At 40.1% G+C, this 22,798-nt stretch overlaps 1 long non-coding RNA gene across 1 annotated transcript in view; it reads left to right on the forward strand.

Annotated features, from left to right (window-relative positions):
* The first annotated feature begins 851 nt into the window (after window positions 1-851).
* Window positions 852-22,798, forward strand: part of LOC107974617 (uncharacterized) — a 50,061-nt gene continuing 28,114 nt past the window's right edge. The window contains exon 1 of the long non-coding RNA XR_008547870.2: window positions 852-1,472. This is a non-coding gene — a long non-coding RNA (uncharacterized LOC107974617). The remainder of the gene's footprint in view (window positions 1,473-22,798) is intronic.

Raw genomic sequence — 22,798 nt, forward strand, 5'->3', positions numbered from 1 at the left:
TAGCGTAGAGAGGACTACCAGGAGGCATGGTTCATTGGTGCCACCTGGGAGTGTAGCTACTGAGAGGTTATATTCACGTACTAGAGGGCAGTGGAGACAAGAAAATGTGTCACTAAAGGCTGTCTGGGGACTAAAGAAAGTCCTCATTCTTTTGAAGAGGGATGTTTGTTACACAAGGGATCCCTGCTATGGTATGTCATCGAGTGGACACCACACAGGAAGCTAGTTTAACTAAAGAGGGAATTTATTTTTTACATTTAACTACTAACATTTTGGGAGAAAGCAAGAAACAAGATGAGCACTGAGCGTTGTTATTATTATTTGAGATGGAGTTTCATTCTTGTTGCCCAGGCTAGTGTGCAGTGGTGCGATCCCAACTCACTGCAACCTCTGCCTCCCAGGTTTAAGCAATTCTCCTGTCTCATCATCCTAAGTACCTGGGATTACAGATGCCTGCCACTACGCCCAGCTAATTTGTTCTATTTTTAGTAGAGATGGGGTTTTACCACGTTGGCCAGGCTGGTCTTGAACTCCTGAGCTCAGGTGATCCACCCACCTCGGCCTCCCAAAGTGTGAAGATTACAGGTGTGAGCCACTTTGCCCAGCCTGCATTGTTATTTTTTGTTCACAGAGAGAGTAAATAACTGAAATGCTTCTTCAAGTCGCAGGTTACATTTAATAGCAGAAAAAGAATTTCAGGAACTGTTACTTATTGCCAGGAAATAAGGGGCCAGGTCAATGCTCAGAGCCTACCATACCCTTGAAGATTCCTAGCAATTAAGTGAACTATTAATTTCTGGATTCGGAAACCAGAAACAAAACTTTGCCTTCTTTACAGATAAGGGGGACACTGTATCATCTGCTGTCCGGTGTCAAATGTCACAATGAATGGTCTATTCTCCCCTGTGAACTTGTTCTGTGGTCATAACTGTATACAGGAATCACTTTGGAATCCTCAAAACCCCCGAGCCTTGCGTTAAACCCCACGAGTATTTAGAGTTTTACAACTACGAAGCTGAATGTCGAGAGAAAAAGACAAAGATTCCCAAAAAATGGTCTCAAAGTACCTCCTTGTTTAAGTTGGCTGCCAGGCAAATCAGCTCATCTCCAGCAGAACAGAAGCTGCCTTTTCAGGGAAGCGTGGCAGCTGCCGGCGAACACAAAGCAGCTCTGTGATGGTTGAAGCCAGCAAAGAAAAGCGCCCCCTCCGAGTGGAATCACAGGAAGGAAACCTCCGTGGGCAGCAGGAGCAAGTGCAATCCCTGGAGACGAGCCGAAGGGGCCCGAGGCCCCGAGAAGGGCAGGATGCGATGCTGGGTGTGTGACCTCAGCCATGGAAGGGCCACCTGCCACCGGGGGGCTGGGCCGTCGGGCCTTTGGCTGTGGAGGGAAAAGAGTGGCCACTTGCTGGAGCTGGGAACGTGCAGTGATGAGCACTAGGACAAGAGGACCGTGACAAACAGACATAGAAGGTAAAACTGCCCGAGTACAGGCTGATCCACAGACCTGTGTCCAGGGAGAGGCCTCAGGGTGGATTTGGAAATGCAGGACAGATTCATGAAATCCTCACACACTTGCCACATACTCAAGGAGGGTGCTGTTTACTTGATTGATTGTGCTGGTCCTGAACATCTGACATGATTTGTGCTTATAAATGGGTGTTTGCCGTTAACTATAAGTATCTTGGAGTAATTTAACAAACAACAATAGGTATTGGGGCAGGTCAGCGCGTCTCCACCTCAAAGACAAAGGAAAGCCGTGAAGGCAGGACCAGCAGTTGTGGCTCACGGTGAGAGGTGACAGCGTGGTAGCATCCCTTGCTGGCTCTGGGCGCCTCCTCGGCCTCGGCGTCTGCTCTGGCCGCGCTCAAGGAGCTCTTCAGCCCGCCGCTGCGCTATGAGGACCCCTCTCTGGGGCTGGCGGAGGCCAGAGCCTGCTCCCTCTGCTGGCGGGGAGGTGTGAAGAGAAAGGCACTGGCTGGAGCCGGCGCTGCGCGCGGCGCTCGCGGCCCAGCGCGAGGGTTCCAGGTGAGCTCCGGCTCTGCAAGCCCCGCACTCGGCGTGGCCGGCCGGCGCCTGCTGGGCTTGATCGGAGACTGAATCCCTGCGTGGACCACCGTTCCCTCTTTGCGGGATTGTTGGCCACCATAGCCGATCTCCGTCTCTTTCTCTCTTCCCCTCTTTTCCTCTTGATTGTCTGGAACTAGCCCCCTCTGGGCTGCCGGATTACCCAGCCCGCAAAGTTCCGCAGCGAGAACCAGTGAGAGATGATGCCGGCTGGGCTTCTGGAACGGGTGGGGACTTGGAGAACTTTTGTGTCTAACTAAAGGGTTGTAAACGCACCAATCAGCACTCTGTGTCTAGCTAAAGGTTTGTAAATGCACCAATCAGCTCTCTGTCAAAACGGACCAATCAGCTCTCTGTAAAATGGACCAATCAGCTGCCTGTAAAGCGGACCAATCAGCAGGATGTGGGTGGGGCCAAATAAGGGACTAAAAGCCGGCCACCAGAGCGGGCCGCTGCAGCTTGCTCGGGTTCTCTCTCTGCTCTGTGGCAACGTTGTTGTTTAGCTCTTTGCAGTGAATCTGGCTGCTGCTTATTGTTTGGGACTGTGCCACCTTTTTTTTTTTTTTTTTGAGACAGACTCTTGTTCTGTCCCTTAGGCTGGAGTGCAGTGGCGTGGTCTCGGCTAACTGCAAGCTCCGCCTCCCAGGTTCATGCCATTCTCCTATTTCAGTCTTTCCGGTAGCTGGGACTACAGGCACCCGCCACAATGCCTGGCTAATTCGCGCCATCTTTAAGAGCTGTAACACCCACCGCAAAGGTCTGCAGCTTCACTCCTGAAGCCAGCCAGACTACGAACCCTTACTACGAACCCATCGGCTGGAAGGAACAATTCCAGACAATTCCACACAGGAGGAAGCAACAACTCTGGATGCGCCACCTTTAGGAACTGTACCACTCACGGGAAGGTCTGCAGCTTCACTCCTGAAGTGAGCAAGACTACGAACCTACCGGGAGGAAGGAACAAATTACGGACACACCATTCTTTAAGAACTGTAACACACCCGCGAGGGTCCGCAGCTTCGTTATTGAAGTCAGCGAGACCAAGAACCCACTAATTCCATACGCAATGGGTTCATTTCTTTTCTTTTTTTTTTTTTTTTACAAAAGTCTTCTCTGTGCTGACTTAAGGGGACACTTTGTGTCACTTCCAGGGAAGGATGCACTGGGGTCCCGACATTCTGTCAGGGTCCAAACACCCTCGTTCCTCATCCAGGGCATGGAGCACCTGAGTAGGATGGAACATTTGGGCAAAACCCCACCTCAGTCCCAGGCCCGGCAGCCTGAGGAGATCTAAGGCTGGCTGGGCATTCGAGCTGTAAGAGCAGGGAGTGTTTACTGCACCCAGGAGAGGCGATCAGGACACAATTTCACTATTTCTGGTTGTTTTAGAATCAAGTTCCTTTGTCTCCTTATTTTACCTTAGTTACATTTTCCAAGATCCTAGGACTCACAGAAGGATGCAGTCGGTGGGGGCAGAGTGCTGTACCAGGGCCTCCAGGCATGGTTTCTAGACACTGGCTCCTGTGATGGCACCAGGGCCCGCAGCCATGGTTTCTAGACATTTGGTCATACCATGGCCTTGGTTGATGACCCCATCCATCGGATTTCATCCTCCTCAAAACGAAACAGAAGGTTTAGCCCAGCAGATCTCTGGAGTCTGTGATTTTCAGATGAGAGCCCAATTGATGGTGAAGCATAACAAGAGTACGGTTGATTTCATTCCTTCAGCATTCACTTATTCCATGTGTGTGTAAAGCCTGATCTGTGTTGGAGAGCTCAGCATGCAGACATGACATGATGGAGCTGTGGCTCTACAGTTACCCCTCACCATAGTAAACAGATGCACAATTACTTTTGATTATGTTCGTGTAATAAAGGTAGTTAAAGTTCAACATTTATCAGAAAAACATATGAGCTCTGACAGTTCATAATTTGACATCATTTAGAACCATGGCCGTAAAAGAGTCTGCAGGCACGAAGCTCGTGTCAAAAGAAGAAGGAAAGTGATCAGGTGTCTCTTACTACAGCTCCTTTGCTTATGACTTCCAGACATTCAGTATAATTGTGCATCAGATAAACGGGCTAGAATAAAGACTCATAACTTCTTTGTCACACTTTTGACAGCTTATTAAGCTCTAAGACAATTATGGTATTTAATTCATTGATTAGGATATGTAAATTATACCCCCAAACCTGAGCCTTTAATAGAAGCATGACGAATACCGCTGTCACTTGCCATATCACATTTCATCATCTCATAAATATGTGAGGTGCTCAGTGAGAAAAACTGAGGTTCCGGGAGTTAGTTCATCTTCTCAAATTCCCCCAGTTGCTGATTGGTGTCTTTGAATGTCATGCTCTGGTTTTTCTGGCTGAAATATTGGTCTTTTGTTAAAACAAAGGACATCATCAACTCCAGTGCGGCTCGTGCACAGGACATGTTATGTCCGGGTGAGCATCGGACCTCCCACTGATGGTCGGCCCCAGCAGCATAGCATCTTGAGATGAACCCCACCAGCTCCCTCACGGCAGCTGCTCCAGCAGCTGATGTTCAGTTTTCTCACTGTCCAGCTCTGCCCTGTGCTGCCTCTGATGCCCTCTGGCTTCCAAGTTTCTCTCTGCTAGTCTATTTCCTGTCTGTTCTACTGGAGGCATCCCCTGCTGTCTGCACAGAGTGAACATGGGGTGACTGTCACTTGATTCCATAAGCAAAGGTGGAGGGAGAGACCTCACTTGACAAAGAATATCCATACTCAGCTATTATTAGATCATCATGGAGAGAAGCAGAAGTCAAGGGTAATTGTAAGTGTCCCAAAAGGTCAGGTTTGAGAACCACAGTCTTGCAATAAACAGGGAGGAGCCCTGAACAGATCAGCATTTGTTGTGCTTAATTTGCCTGAGGCAGCTGGTATGATGAAGTGTCCTGGAGGCTGAGGCTTGAGCAGAGCTCTCACCCCATTCACTCCAGAGGGGAAAGGCAGGCGAGGTGGGGGAAAGGCAGGCGAGATGGGGGAAAGACTGGGACTGCGCCTCCTGTGCCTGCTGTTGGGGCGCAGCAGAGTCCTGAAGGCATGGCTCCTCATTCCCAGTTGAGAACCCCTTTGGCCTCCCTGGGACCCTGTTCCTGGCTTTTCCTTCGATCAGTTGGAATGAGAATGTTTATGAAAGAATGGTACTCACGTGGCTTTCAGATGTCCTTGAAGAAAAGCTGTTTTCTCCATTGTATTTATTGCAAGAGCAGGATCACTTGAAACTTAAAGCTGAAGACTGACACGAGACTAAATTGCACAAGCCATTTCATTCCCAAGTGTCCCAGCAAATACACATGTCAAGTGATGTGAGCAGCTGTGTGTGTAGAGCTGATGCACGTCCTCTCCAACCCTTAGTGCGCCTGTGTGCTAATGAAGGATGCTGAACGCAATCATTATGGTAATGAGGAGGTGGACAGTGCAACCTCCCCTTCCCTCTGTGTTCAACAGCTTCCCACAGGGCAGGCCCCACACGTGCTGAGGCTGAGACCCAAGACTGGTGACTCAGCAGAGCAGACGAGCGTGTGTGTGTGTATGGATAGTGTCTTTTTGTCACAGAGAGAGGTTGGATATGTGTGTTTCAGATTTCTAGTGCATGTTTGTGATCCTGTGTGACTGTCAGTGTACTTTTGTGAGTGTTTTGTGAGAGTGAGGCCATGTTTGGTGAAAGAATGTGTGACTGTGTGTGTGTTCTTCAGGACGCAGGAGTAAGAAGGGGATGGAGAGAGCCTCTTACAGACTCCCCGGGAAACATGGGCACTGGAATTTCACCCAATCCTTGCATACACATCTTGTTAAAGCCCCACAATGCTCTAAAAAGCTTGGGAAAGTGATGTGGCAACCCTTCAAAATGAAAAATTAGATCCCTGTAAACACAGTGCTCCTAGTGTTCCTTCTCTTCCTTGCCCTGCAGGGCCTTGATCTTGGCTTTGTTCTCAGCTGACTGCATGGGTTCCGTTATCCATGGAAAGAAAGCCAGCTAGAAACAGTTGAGCAGATCTTCTCTCTTTCTTAACTTTCATTTGTCAACCCGTCTTGGCAGTTCCTTTATACTTGCATCCTGATTGCTTCGGGTGAATAACTTTAAAAAGAAATGATTTGGAAAAGTCTGTTTATTAATTTTAGATTCTGCTTTCATACACCCATTAAAGCAACTTAAGTAACAAAATCAGCAAAAAAGCACAGAGAGATTTCTGAATTAGCCATTTCTGTTTTGCCCTGAAGAAATCCCCCATAACTGGGCACCAAGAGCTTGTTGGAAGCTCTAACCAGGGAGCTTGGCTGCCATATGTTGCCCTTGCAGGAAGAACATTCCTCCATCTCCCCCGGAAGTCCTCCTCTGGGAGGTTTTGCTGGGCTGCCAGGCAGAATGGGGAGGAAGTGGGGAGCAGGCAGAGGACAACGGGTGGCACAGCCGCCTCTTCTGCCAAATCTCTCTGAGGAAACAAGTGGTGACAGCTCATGTCCCCCAGACAGCTTCTCTCAGTCCGGGACTTCCTGTCTAAGAGGGAATGCATTCACTTAGGGAGCAAGCAACCATACAGTGACAGGAAGACAGATGCGATGCTGGAACATTCCATGGATGAGAACCTCACTTAGCGAGTCAAGACTCAAATCTGCATCTTCAGGCTTTCATCTTGAAATGAGATTCGAGTTTTTAAAATATTGTCATCCCATATGGGAGTGCTTATTAAGTTTTTTAAGAAATTGTGTCTTATTCTATGAACGTCCAAGTTCACATTAGAAAGACTGTTTACTACAAACGTTTGAAACCCAAAGAGCTGTCAGTGGTAGCAAGTCAATGTGGGCGCATTCCTGAGACAATACAGCTGAGTTACAGCTGAGCTATGGCCCTAGGTAAACAAGGGCGGAGACCATTTTACCCTCTACCCGGGCCTCTGTCTTTGGCCTTGGTCTATTCTGCTGCTGTATGCAGTGGCCACTACTGCTGTTGTGTTGGGAGATGACCTACAGGGAGAAGAGTCAGAGCTGAGTCAGGAACCTCTCACTCTGACAGATTGTGATACAACTCTGTTATTCCAAAGTATTGGCTGCTTTTTCTTTCAGGAAAAATGCAAACACCAGTCTTTCATTCATATTAATAGATACATTAATATGTGTAATATGTTTTGATGTCATTGAGCCTATTGAAGAATGTTGCTTATGATCTGTTTCTTTGCGGATTTTCATTTTTGTGATCTCCTTGGCTTTCAGATTAAAGCCAGAGCCGAAGAGAACATACCCTGTAATACTTTAAAATGCATTTTAGTGTTCTTTCTGCCATTTTAGGTGTTTGAGATATTTTCACTTCCACAAAAACAGCAATTGCAGCAGGTACTCTTGCCCTAAGATTTTCTTAGTGACTCAGGGCAAGAGTACCTTCTTATAGTGACCTGTAAATGGCCTATCTTAATCACCTGTAGATGGCCTATCTTAATCACCTGTAGATGGCCTAGCTTAATCACCTGTAGATGGCCTATCTTAATCACCTGTAGATGGCCTATCTTAATCTTCCTACACCAATACCCATGGGCATGTACTAGTTTTTCTCCAGCCTCAAAAAACAGTCTAAATTCTTTGCTGTTTGGTGTGTGCTGCAAAGAATTGAGAAGGAAAGAACAAACTCAAGATTCTACAATCAGCACTGCAGTATTTTTATTATTAGTTTAAGTAAGTTCAGATCATGAAAATTCCTGTATTGCTTTCTGACAACCATGTTTTATATCCAGTGAGAAATGTATCTCTTTCAACAATGCTGAGAACAAGTTGAAGTGTCTTTGATTTTTTTCATTCATTAAACGGAAAGCAGGTTGTTAGCTCTGAACAAATGCTGAAACTAATCACTAAATATTTTGTTAAGAGGAAAAAAAAAGTCAGACTTCCAAAGTGGTACATTCAGGATTCATGAGATCTAGATAAAAACAAGTGACTTTAGTGAAAGCTAGGGCTAAATTTTAAAATGTGTGTTCTGACATGGTAGAAAAGATTTTGGTTTTTGAATGTTTGGAAAATATAAGTACAGCCTGTGTTACCGTACCAATACAAAAGCTTGAAAAATCTTTTTAAAATCTACAAAACAAGCAAATTTATAATTAATAAATCATAAATTAAACTGTTATTTTTACATATCTAAATACGGATATACTTATTTAAATAGAATTAAAAATAAGAGTATTTATTATATTGCTTAAATTAAGCACAACTATTTTAGTTTTGTTTTCACTGGTCCCATATTGTTTTGCACAACTTGATATTGGCTCTTTGTTCTGAAAAAAGTAACTGACTTTGAAGACTTCAGAAGATTAGTTCAGAAGAATCTTGCCTATACTCAGAAAACCATTGTCTCTGAGGCAAATTTACTACTCCCAAGCATACCCCTTCTTGCTGCTGCATTTTAAGCCAAAATATAAGGTTGCTTAGTAGAAGGTGAACTGTACTGCTTAGATATTCCAATTGCTCTGTAACAAAAGAAGAATGAAGTAAATGTAGGTATTATAACTGTTTTACTATTGCTGCCATGGCAGATTACCACACACTTGGAGGCTTAAAACAACAAATTTATTGTTTCCTAATTTTATAGAGCAGAAATCTAGGTAGCTTGGCTGATGTTTGTGTTCCTGGTCTCAGAAGTCTGAAATCAAGATGTCTACAGAGCTGTGTTCCTTCCTCGAAGCAGTGGAGAATCCACTTGTAAGCTTATTCTGGTTGTTGGCAGAAATCACTTCCAGGTGGATGTAGCACTGAGGTCCCCATTTCCTTCCTAGCTTTTTGGGAGATATTCTAAGCTTCTAAAGGACACCTGAATTCCCTGGCTCATCACCTCCCTCCTCTTCAAAGCCAAAGTCAAGTCTCTCTCACATTTCAAATTTCACAATATTCTTGTCTGCCTTATTTCTGTGCTTCTGCTGGAGAATGTTCTCTGCTTTTAGGGGCTCATGTGGCCTGACTCTGGATAATCCAAGCTAAATCTCCCCATCCATAAATTTAATTGTATCTGGTAAATCCCTTTTGCCATGTAATGGAACAAATTCACAGGTTTCAGGAGCCAGGGCATGAACATCTTTGGGGAGCTGTTACTTTTTCTAACTGGAACTATTTTAAAGTAATACAGAAGGTCTAGCAATTGTCCCCATATAATTATCTGCCATTCTGAAATGAAATACTAGAACTTTGAGTTTAAATTATTGGGAATTAGTTAATACTGAGCTATACTGTTTAAATATTTTGGTAAGGCGATATTTCTCATGTTGGCACCATTTCCTTAGGTTTCTTACTCCATATGTGCATATTTTCTATATTTGTATTCTATGTAAAATACTATATATACTTATAATTAGCATATGTATATATGAGTGTACGTACTAAGGGTGTGAATTAATGGTCACTGAAAATTTACCTGTATTAAGTATTTAAATTTCTCATGATTCTTTTTCCTTTTTACTGCTCTTGGTATTTGCTGATTGTCTTTTGTTCATGTGATCATTTATTTTTGGAATTAGCATTTATTAGCTAAGTCATTAGTAAAACTGTTAAAGGTAGTTTCACTGGGGGAAACACCTGCATTACACATGTGAAAAAAGTCTTGCTCTTTTCTATCTATTTTCCCCAGTGATGTAATGGACTATCTTAGAACTCTTACACAATGTAATACCTTAGCCCTCAACCCAAATTCTACAATTACTCAAATTGAAAGGGAAGATGAAAGATGATAATGATTTGTATTTGCTTTATAGTGTGATCCACTTTTTTAAAGGCACAAACTTTTTGTATTCCTATTTACTAGAATCATGTATTTAACTTTCAAATCGCAAACTCGGTTGATTCCTTCTTTTTAAAACCACTTTAGGGGGGAATTATTGATATATAAAAAATGGCACACATTTAATGTGTACAACTTGGTGAATTTGGAGATAAATATACACCCATGAACCGTCACCACAGTCTTTATCATAAAGATACCCATTACCTCCTAAAGCTTCCTCCTGCCTTCTCTATTATTATTTCTTTTGTCCTCATAGATCCCCCTGCCGAGAGAGCCTGACAGCTGCCACAACCACCCATGGGTTGATTTGTAAGAAGCATATTGGAATACGGTCCTGCAGACAATAGACAGTTGCAAAATCAGGGCCTGATGCTAATCCCCGCTGCTTCAGAAATCTTCATTCCAAATCAATGAAAAAAGAGCGCAAACCCCAAAAAGACCTGCACTTCATAGAATGGCTTTGGCTTTTATCAAGCCACAGAGAAAATATATCAAAACCCTTGAGAATCCAAGCAATTTTTTTGTTGCTCTAAAATTTGTCGCAGTTAACATCAGAGAAGAGAAAACTTGTCTCGTTCAGGCCTACTTTCTAAAGACAGCAGTGAAATTCAGGTCAAAATACTACCAATACTGGTTATATTCTTTTATTCTTTTTCTTTAAAAAAAGTAAATTCTATTTTCACAACAGCTTGCAATTTCTGATCAAAATAAAATGCTGATTTTTAACTCATTTCCTGTAGAATGTTTCTAATGTAAGATAAATTCAGAGAAAAACACACTGAAATTAATCTATTCTAATCCACTGCTTAGCAAAAGCAAAGATTAACCAAAAAGAAAAGTACAGTGCTAAATGTTAAATGAAAAAAAAATCACCACAGAAATGACAAAAAGGAAATATTAAATACAAGAAAATCTGCCCTGAGCAAACATCGTATAAAATCATGATGTCATGATTTTATAGCATTTCCAATATCAATTGTAAAACTCTTCTCTTAATTGTCTTTAATATTTTAAAAGGAGTTTAAAAATTCAGGCAAAGTGGAGAGGAAATTCCACAAATGAAGTCTCACGCCATTGACTTTGGTGCCAGAACTGGCATCAGGGACTCAGCCTCATTGTTTATGCAATGAATCAGATGCTACTCTGCCTTGATCCAAGTGCATGACAACAACCATAGGTGGGTGACATCACCCAGGGTAGGCTGAGGGCAGAGCCTACATTTAGTAGACATAACTCCTGATGCTTCCCTTGGCTGTGACATTTTCTCAGATTTCCCTTGTTTTTAATGACTTCCACAGTTGTGAAGAGCATTGGTCAGGTATATGGTAAAATCCCTCTCCTTTGGGACTTGACAGATGTTTTGCTTTTGATTAGATTGAAGTTGTGGGTTTGGGGAAGGAAGACTACAAAAATGAAATGCCATTTTCATCACATCTTATCAAGGGTCCTTCCTTTCTTCCTTCCTTCCTTCCTTTCTTTCCTTCTTTCCTTCTTTCTTTCTTTTTGCGATGGAGTCTCTCTCTCTGTTACCTAGGCTGGAGTGCAGTGGCTTCATCTTGGCTCACTGCAACTTCCACCTCCTGAGTTCAAGCAATTCTCCTGCCTCAGCCTCCCGAATAGCTGGGATTACAGGCACCTGCCACCACACCCAACTAATTCTATTTTTAGTAGAGATGGGGTTTCACCATGTTGGCCAGGCTGGTCTTGAACTCCTGAAGTGTTGGGATTACAGGTGTGAGCCACCACCCCCAGCCAAGGGTACATATTATGAACCCAACTAATTGCTATTGATGTTGACTTTGATCACCTGAATAAGATAATGTTTAACATATATAAATGACATAATGCTGAGGTATATTAAATAACTTTAAATATGATAGATGTATCTTAAAGGCAAAGTGAAATCACACATATTTTATGACTTTCAAGAGTGCTGAGTCTCTAGATGATCTCAATATTACGAGCTGTAAATTGCTTGAGAATAGATTCACTTAGAGAAAAAAAAAATCCATAAATGTTTCATCCAATCTAAGAACTTCTGTTTTCCACGAAGATCCTATCACAGGAGAGTTCTTGTTGATCTGTGAAATACTTTGAGGTGGGTGTGGAGCTTAGTTTATCAGTGATGTCAGGGGTAACTTAAATGCTCAACAGAAACAAGAATTTTGAGAGCCTAGGCACTATTCATGACAAAAGATAGTAAGTTAATATAGAAGTAGGAAGGAAAGGAAACAAGCTGATAAAATAGGAATGGAGGTATATATTTGTATAAATGGGTGAGAGACTATCAGTGTCAGGAGACCCAGGCCATTGTAACTTCTATCTCACGCAGTAGGCGAGGTAACTCCCCATCCCCCCAGGTCTCCAGTACAGACTCTTCTACCCTGATGTATCAAATGTCTTTGATGAGGGAAATAAAGCAGAACAAATTGTTTCTTGGACCTGAGATCATATCAGGGCAATGATATAAGGACTTCCTTAAAACACACACAAGACAATCTAATTCATAGAGATACTACATCGACAACATAGATGGGGAAATGTAGATCTGCTAAAACTTTGGAGAGATCTGGGGAATGTTTTCAGACTTCCACAGTTGTTGGACAGAAGGTTAGAATCAATTTTTTTCTGAACATGAGGGGTCGGGAAAACTCCACTGGCAGTGGGTTTGCTCATCCAAGTTTATAACTTGATCACAGCCATGGCCCTAGTCATGCTAGATTCGGGAATATTCATCATAACTGTCTCCCTCACCCCGGGCTGCTTCTTATTTTTCTTTGTCCTCATCCCACTCTTCACCCCTTCCCTGCACACAGGATGGATCCCTACAAGCTGCATTTCCCCTTCTCCCAAGACAGCTTTATTCTGGCAGGATTCAGCCAATAGGAAGTTCCAGCAGGAAATGAGAGTGGGAAGGAGAGGGAGAAACCAGAGCTTTTCTTCTCCTCCTTTTTTAGGTGGAGGCTGGCAGTGCCTGGGTCTCCTCTGTGTCCTTGTAGAATTCTGTGCCTGCCTTTGCCACTGGGTGGCCCCAGCCCTGGGCTCTGATGCCTGCCTCCGGTCTTCAAGCCCAGGGTGGCAACAGCTCTCTAGGGTGGCTCTTCCCTGGGTGGCCTCACTCACTCTGGCATGGATGCTCAGCTTCTTCATCATGTGGATAAACAATACTGCTTAAATTATTTCTGTTTAAATATGTCTGTCTGAAACACACAAAATAATTTTCTTTTTCTTTTTTAGACCCTCATTGATAAATTGCTTATGCCCAAAGGTCTCAAGCAAGCCCGCATGAGAAATATATACTAGTGTTTCGCTTTAGATACTGTATTTCAACCAATATCTTTCTCTGAATGTAATACAAGAAGGCCATCTGACGCAAGAAGTATAACATTTATTCTAAATATGTGAAAGATAAGGTAGCTATGGAATACAAAAGTTTTACTAACCCCTTGAACAAACAGGAAAAGGGCAATAAAGCCTTTCATTCATTCATCCATTCATTGCTGCATTCATGCATGTATTTAACAACATTTGCTAGCACCTTCCATGAATCAGAAATTCTCCTTTTTTTGTTTTTGGAGGAAAGATTAGGGATCTGTGCCCAGGGATTGATGATAGTAAAACAAACAAACAAAATTAGTTTCTGGCAAAATTGGTTCAGATTCAATTGCAGGAGAAGAGAATAAACAGATAATTCTATGACTCCCATCCTCCCACCACACTCGCTACCACATACCCATTAGTGCCAGGAGAGAAGGAAGGAGCCCCTAAGACATTTCTCATCAAATACACAGAAATGTGGTTTTAAATAAATATTTGTTATTTCCCGAGGGTTTAATCTTATTGCAATTGAGTTTTCTGCATCTTCTGTTTGACTTTCTTAAGGCTGTTTGATGTTCAAGCCACAAATTCTGCAAGCCCTGTGGTCTCCAAGTTGTTGAGGGACTGAAGTCCATGCCTTTGTGATAATCTGATTGATCACACATACAGCAGATACATGTGTACTCTACAAAGGTATCAGAGCATCCATATAGCAAGACCTATTTTTAAATTGGCTACATCATGTGTTTCCTTTTCTAATTCACTGAATATTTCCCAGAGAGGAAATACATTGACATTTGATATTGAATAAATGTATCTGTGTACCACCAAAACATACTAGTTCATTTAATTTCAAATTGATTACCATCGGAGCTATAACCTACATCTTCTATGGAATGCTATGGTATGAATCAAACCTCAAGGAAGCACAACTGTGATCACTGTCCTGTGGATCACTCCAGCAACTGGGGGACTCTGGAGAGGCAGAAAAATTCCTATAATCTATAGCAAACCTGCCTAGGAAACCAACCCATGATCTACAGTAACCGGCCAAGGAAGCCAGCCTTCTCTCTCCAAATCAGACTTGTAGGAAGGCAGGGCACTCTCTCTAGCAGTGATATGGGAAACCAAACAATAACACCTGTAACAATTGGCCCAAAATGGCCAGGACTTGATTGTTAATGAGCAGTTTCCCTAACTTTTGTCCCTGCTTCAAACTTAGGACCAACTAGAAAAAAGGCAAATATGCTCCTAACCCATCTCGTAAAACACCTGCTTTTCCTTAGTCCACCTGCACCTTCCCCAGGCCAACATCCTCCAGTCAGGGCACACCTAGAGCCTTCTTTCTTCACCCCCATGAAACTTTCCAGATCTTCTGCCTGTCTTGGAGTCTCTGCTAAATGCAGGTGGCATTGGTTGAATCTCTTACTCTACTCTGAGAAGCTCTGAATAAGTAGCCTTTGCTGTTCTTATTTGATTGGTCTTCATTTATTTCCACATTTGGTTGGTCTTCATTTATTTCCACGTAGGATTTCTCTACTTTCTCTTTTCACCTACGTTGAGTTTTCTAGATATAGCATTCATTATTATGAAAGAGACATTTGTGTTTTTAAAACCAGATTGTCTGAGCTTCAGCAAGCCACTTTTGAGAGAGGTTGTGAAACTGCTTACCATAGAGTCTTAGCTCTAAGCCTGAATACATCTAACAAGTACAATAAAAGAACAACAAGGGATTCCTTCCTAGTGGTCTGTGCCATTTGGGCTAAGAAAAAAATTAGATTTTAGTGGGACAAAAGCTAAAGAGATAAAATTAGAAAGTGCCAAGAGAACAACTCTGTGGTACAATGGAGGTAGACCAATAACTATCATAGTTCAGGAGAGGGTAGGGAGGACATGGGGTAGGTCTGGAAGCCTCACTGGAGAGGACTAGTGACAACAAGCATTGGTCCAGTCTTAGTAGAGATTAAAGAAGAATTTCATAGCCTATGCCACAGATTTAAAAGGATCTGTGGTGGAAGGGCAAGGTGATCTGTTTTGTGATGCTCTAAAATACCAAACAAGACATTATGTTGAACATGCATGAAGAAAAAATACATTTAACCCTTAAAATATCGAAATATTTGAAATGTGAATTTTGGTGGGCATTAGGTGGATGATTTCTTATTTTTAACTTTTATTTTAGTTCAGGGGTACATGTGCAGGTTTGTTACGTACGTAAACTTGTGACATGGGGGTTTGTTGTATGGATTATTTTATCACCAACATACTAAGCCTAATACCCATTAGTTATTTTTCTTGATTCTCTCCCTCCTCTCACTCTCTACCCTCCAACAGACCCCAGTGTGTGTTGTTCCACTCTATAAGTCCATGGGTTCTCATCATTACACTCTCACTTATAAGGGAGAACATGTAGTATTTGGATTTCTGTTCCTGTGATTGTTTGCTAAGGGTAATGGCCTCCGGCTCCAGCCATATCCTTGCAAAGGACATGACCTCTTTATTTTTCATGGCTGCATAGTATTCTATGGTGTAAATATACCACATTTTCTTTAACCAGTCTATCATTGATAGACATTTAGGTTGATTCCATATATTTACTATTGTGAATAGTGCTGCAATGAACATATGCATGCATGTGTCTTTATAATAGAACAATTTGTATTCCTTTGGGTATATACCAAGGAATGGGATTGCTGGGTCAAATACTATTTCTGTCTTTAGCTCTTTGAGGAATTGCCACACTGTCTTAGGTTGGATGATTTCTAAAAACTCATATATCTCTAAGATTTTACATTTCTACTTAACTACAATTATTGTACTGAGAAAATAAATAGCCAAATGTTATGGAGAAAAGTACAGATGTGATATTTATAAAATAAAGACTGTATATTTTTCAGTTAGTTGTAACTATCAGCAGAATTCAAAGCCTACAGGTATGTGGGGACACTCTGACCCACTTCCGCCTTGTGAATATATCCTCAGTGCAAGCTCAGGGATCATGCCAGATGGGTGGCAATCACCCTCCACTGTCCTCAGCACCATAGTCAGAACTATGTATTCCATTTCTGGGTTCTCCCTACACAAGACAAGGCCTCACAGGAGACTAACCAGAATGGCCACACACAGCATTGCCATAAGAGGTTGAAAGAAGATGAAAGATTTAAGGCAATTGGCAGGTTTAGCCTCAGTAGCAAATGACTTAGAGAAATTTCATCTGAATCCCTGTTTTGGAAAATTATTACGTGAAATGCAAATCTCTTCTTACCTATGTGTAGTTCCACTGAACAAAACTATGGCCACGTTTGGAATTCAGGGAGGAAAACTGACAGTCAGTAGTAGGAAGAGATTTATAAGAAGGTCTATATATTTCTTATAAGCTTTATAAGAAGACATGATGAATAAATTTGATATTTATCCCATATTAGATCCTGGAACAGAAAAAAACACATCAGAGAAAAACTTTTTATAATCCAAATAAAGTATAGTGTTAATAATAATATAACAATATTGGTTCACTAGTTGTGACAAGTATACTATAAAACATATGACCTTAACAACAAGAGAAATGGAACATAGAGTATACAGGAACTCTCCAAACTATCTTTGCATTTTCTCTGTAAATCTAAAAGTATTGTAAAATTTAATGTTCATTTAAAAAAATAAGAACTCCTTAAAAATGAATATGGCTGATTGCCCATGGAATTTTCTTTCCCTTCCACTCAGGATATACAACTAAAAACATTGTCAAAGGTATAAAGTATCAAATATAACGTTATATTAAATTCTAATCTAAATATGTGTCTTCGAAAATGCAAATAAAGAGGCATAACTTATTTTACTGGCAATTAATTCACAACAGTCACCAGAATTTTTATAAGAAGTATTTAGAGCCAGTCATTGCCATAGTTATCTAAAACTATTTTTATTGAATATCTTTTCCAGTGTTCATGATTAATGCTAAGGTATAGAAGTAGAAATACTTATTACAAAATATATAAACTATTACAAAATGGTCAGGATTTTCTTAAAAATGAGATTTCACTTATGGACTTGGAGCTCCTTTCTAAATAGTGTGGGAATTTATTATTTTAGTCACTACACTAAGTAAACTGTTCTGGCTGAAAACTCTAAATAACAGCATGTTCTTTAATAAATAACCACTAACGATACTCAATTGAGAGTGATAAAGCAGAGTCTCACATCAGCGGCTCCACTAGATTAAGTACCATGTTCTACTCAGCAGGACACTACTTTAAACAATTACTTATCCATCATAAATTAAGCTTAATTAAAGGATAAATATGAGAGACAAAGCAAAAAAGCTAACAAAAATATTTAGAAGCAACTCTCACAATCATTTATGTGCCAATTTCCAGTTTCATTAAGAACACATTAGAGATAATTTAATATGAGAAGGTTAAAAATGAAAGGAAAGATGACTTATTTTTGCATTTTAACATATATAAATTCACTGAAGCTTTAAAAAAAGTTTTATTGAGATATAATTGGCATAAAAACCCCACACATATAGAAACTATGAAATGTATGCTTAAACATACAACCCTCACCACAATCGAGAGAGTGAATATACCCATCAACTCGTAAGAGTGCCCACGGCATTTTAAAATTCTTCTCCCTCTTCAGCACACCCATCCACAGGCAAACACTGATCTAGCTGAGTCTCGCAGAATTGTAGAGTAGGTATATTTACAGGGATACATGTACACAACTCGGAAAATATACTTCTTTCACTCATATGTTGTGGTTTATTCTGGTTGTTGTGTGTATCAATACAATCATTCATTCTGTTTGATTATTAATATTCTAAATATTTCATGGTATGGGTATAGGATGGTTTGAGCACCCACTCACCTGCTCATGGGCATCTAGACTTTTCCAGTTGTTGGTTATTGATAATAAAGCTATGATGAGCATTAGCATGTAAGTCTCTGTGCGGACAGATGTTTTCTTTTTTTTTTTTAATTATACTGTAAGTTCTAGGGTACATGTGCACAATGTGCAGGTTTGTTACATATGTATGCATGTGCCATGTTGGTGTGCTGCACCCATTAACTCGTCATTTACATTAGGTATATCTCCTAATGCTATCCCTCCCCCCTCCCCCCACCCCACAACAGTCCCCGGTGTGTGATGTTCCCCTTCCTGTGTCCAAGTGTTCTCATTGTTCAATTCCCACCTATGAGTGAGAACATGCGGTGTTTGGTTTTCTGTCCTTGCGATAGTTTGCTGAGAATGATGGTTTCCAGCTTCATCCATGTCCCTACAAAGGACATGAACCCATTCTTTTTATGGCTGCATAGTATTCCATGGTGTATATGTGCCACATTTTCTTAATCCAGTCTATCATTGATGGACATTTGGGTTGGTTCCAAGTCTTTGCTATTGTGAATAGTGCCGCAATAAATGTATGTGTGCATGTGTCTTTACAGCAGCATGATTTATAATCCTTTGGGTATATACCCAGTAATGGGATGGCTGGGTCAAATGGTATTTCTAGTTCTAGATCCTTGAGGAATTGCCACACTGTCTTCCACAATGGTTGAACTAGTTTACACTCCCGCCAACAGTGTAACAGTGTTTTAAAAGATCAGGAAACAACAGATGGACAGATGTTTTCATTTAGGTTGGCTAAATACTTAGCAGTGGAATGTCTAAGTCATATGAAGCTTTTAACTTTGGAATTCTAACTTTTAAGATGCTGTCAAACTGTTAGTTCTATGTAGTTGTGCCATTTTACATTCTCCTTGAGAGTGTGTGATAGTTCCAGTTACTCTGCATCATTGCCAGCAGTTTTTATAAGCTGTCTTTTTACTTTTAGTTCTCCTTATAGGTGTATTGATTTTAATTTGCATTTCCTTAATGACTAGAATTTGAGAAACTTTTATGTGAGTATTTGCCATTCCTACATGTTCCTTGATGAAATCTTCTTTTGAAATCCTTTCCCGTTTTATTACTAACATGTTTGTTTCCCTTTATTGAGTTTTCAGAGTTCTTTACATATTCAAGATCCAAGCACTTTATTAAATATGTGATTTGCACATATTTTCTTCCAATCTATGAAGTCTGTTTTCATTTTTTTTAACATCGCCTTTAAAAATCAGAAGTTCTTAGACTGGGTAAAATAACATCTATTTTATAAAGTTAATCTACTATTGAGCAGTTCATAGCTCTTAATAATAAGACCATCTAGAAATTTAGCACCCTTGAAAGTCATAAAAAGCTGTGTCATTTAACTCAGCCTTTAAAATGTATCTGTCATATTTCCAGTTGTTTAATGCAGCCTCGTGTTATGTTACTTATTGATATACGTTAAACACTGCCTCATCCAGGTGATCATAGTTAACATCAATAGTAATTAGTTATGTTCATTTTCATAGTACATACCCTTGGTACAATGTGATGAAAATGACATTTTATTTCTGTGATCTTCTTTCCCAAAACCCACAATCCAAATATAATCAAGACAGAAACATCAGGAAAACCCTAAAGGAGAAGAATTCTACAATATACCTGACCAGCAGTCCTCAAAATTCTGAAGGTCGTTAAAAACAAGGCAAGTCTGAGAAACTGCCACAGCCAAGGAGAGCCTAAGGAGACATGACTACTCAATTTAATTTGGTAATTTGGATGGAATCCTGGTATAAGTAAAGGATATTAGATAAAATCTAAGGAAACTGAATAAAGTATGAAAGTATAATAATGAATCAATATAATATAATGGTATTACATATAATATAATGTTCATCATATAAACATAATGTGAAAATTTAATTATACAAATGCTATGAAAACTTAATAGGAGAGGGTGATAATAACAGTGAAAAGCAGAGCAGGGTGGAAAGCCAGATCGTGATCTCACTTGCTGACCATGTGGTTTTAGGTAAGCTATTTAATTGACAGTGCTCTCCTTTTTCTTCCATAATACAAGGAGTAATAAAGTACCTTCTTCATAGGGTTATTAATTGTTGCTATTTTTGTTACACATTTTACTTCTTAATTTGTCAAAAAACTTGCTTTACAGTGTTATTGTTTATTTCTTCAAAAGTCAGTTTTATTTTAAATTAATTAAAAGAAGAAAGAACATACCATATTTTATAGTTAATCATCTAATCACCATTCATGGTGCTTATCATCCCTTCCTGTAGATCCATGTTTCCAACTAGAAACATTCTCCTTCAGTCAGGACAGCCATTAGAAAATCTTGCAGTACAGGTGTGCTGGCAGCAAATTGTCCCAGCTTTTGTTGGTAAGAAGGTATCTTGATTTTGTTCTCATTTTTGGAAGATGTTTTTCTGATAAGAGATTTTTGTTTTCTTTTTTTAATATCCAGCACTTTAAAAAGTGCACTTCTCTTATCTTTTAGAAATCCCCAGTTATTCTCATCGTTTCCCCCCTGTACATAATGTGTCTATTTCCTCTGGCTACTCTCAAGGTCATTTATTTTTAAAACTTTGGTTTATGGCATTTTGAGTATAAGGTGTTTAGTTTTGGGTCTTTAGTAATTATTTTACTTGGGTCTCACTGAGATTTTTGAATGCATGAGTAATTTTTTATCAATCATTGAAAGGCTTTAGTTATTATTTCTTCAAATATTTTATTCTGCTCTAATTATACACTCTTCTCCTTCTAAGGAACCAACAACATATATACCAGATCATTTGATGTTGCTCATAACTTCTTGAAGAGCTGGTCACTCTTTTCAATTGGGATCTCTCAGATTGGTTAATTTCTATTGTCTGTCTTCTAACTCCAGTCATCTGTTAAGTAATTCAATTAATTTTTTTATTTATTTTGTTGAACTTTTCACTTTCAGAATTTTCATCTGGTTCACTTCTATATTCTTTATGTCTGTTGAGGCTTTCTACTTGTTCTCTCAATAAGACCACAAAGGACGCTGAATAGTCATGGCCATCTTGGGCAGGAATGCAGATGGAGGCATCATACTTTCTGATTTCAAAATGTAGCAGAATGATACAGGAATCAAAACAATATGGCTCTAGCATAAAGACAGACATTTAGGCCGATCAAACAGAATAGAGCCCAGAAATATATTCATACATTTATGGTTAACTGATCTTTGGCAAGGGTGTCAAGAATACCCAATAAGAATACCCAATCTATTAAATAAATTGTGTTGGAACAACAAGATATCTACATTCAAAAAAATAAAATTGGACCCTTATCTTATACTATATTAAAAAATCAACTCAAAATAGATTAAATACTTAAATGTAATACTTAAAACTGTAAAACTACTAGAAAAAAACACAGGGGAAAATATTTTTTTACATTGGTCTGGGCAATGATATTTTGACTATGACAACAAAAGCACAGACAACAAAAGCAAAAATAGGCAAATGGGATTTCATCAAAGTCAATAGCTTCTGCATAGAGAATCAACAGCCCAAAGAGTCAACAGCCTGAAGAGACAATGTACTGAATAGGAAAATATATTTGCAAACCATGTATCTTATAAATAGTTAATGTCTAAAATGTATAAGAAACTCATACAATCCAATAGCAAACAACAAAACACACACTAAAAAACTAACTAAAAATGCAAATTATTTAAACATTTCTCAAGGAAGACATACAAATGGATAAGAGCTATATGAAAAATGTTCAACATTACTATCATCAGGAAAATGTAAAATTAAAAGTACAATGAGATTATCTCACACTAGTGAGAATGACTATTATAAAAAAGATGAAAGATACATGTTGGCACATTGTAGAGAAAAGGGAATCTTTTACATTATTGATGGGAATGTAAAGTGGTACAACCATTATAGAAAATAGTATAGAGGCCAGGCACAGTGGCTCACACCTGTAATCCCAACACTTTGGGAGGCCAAGGTGGATGGATCACTTGAGGCCAGGTATTTGAGATCAGCCTGGCTAACATAGCAAGACCCCATCTCTACCATATTTCTATGAAAAATACAAAAAAATTAGCTGGGCATGGTGCCATGCTCCTGTAGTCTCAGCTACTCAGGAGGCTGAACCACGAGAATTGCTTGAACCCAGGGGGCAGAGGTTGCAGTGAGATGTGATCGCACCACTGCACTCTAGCCTAGTTGACAGAAGCTTGGCCAACATGACAAAACCCAGTCTCTACTAAAAATACAAAAATTAGCCGGGCATGGTGGTGCATGCCTGTAATCCCAGCTACTCAGGAGGTTGAGGCAGGATAATCACTTAAATCTGGGAGGCTGAGCCAAGATCACACCACTGCATTCCAGCCTAGGCAACAGATTGAGACTCCGTCTCAAAAAAAGCAAGAAAGAAGATAGTGTAGAGGTTCCTCAAAAAATTAAATTTAGAACTACTTTATGATCCAGAAATCTCACTTCTGAGCATATACACAAAGGAATTTAAATCAATATGTCAAAGCAATATCTGCACTTCCATGTGTATTACAGCAATATTCACAGTAGCCAAGATATATAAACAAACTACATGTCCATTGATGAATAAATGAATAAAAAAGTAATATATATTAATGTAATGAAATATTTATATTATTTTTGTGTAGTTTGTACGTATACATACATACATACACACAAAAAATTGAATATTATTCAGCCACTAAAACGAAGGAA

Source organism: Pan troglodytes, chromosome 4, assembly GCF_028858775.2.
Source record: "Pan troglodytes isolate AG18354 chromosome 4, NHGRI_mPanTro3-v2.0_pri, whole genome shotgun sequence".
In the NCBI taxonomy this organism is placed as follows: Eukaryota; Metazoa; Chordata; class Mammalia; order Primates; family Hominidae; genus Pan; species Pan troglodytes.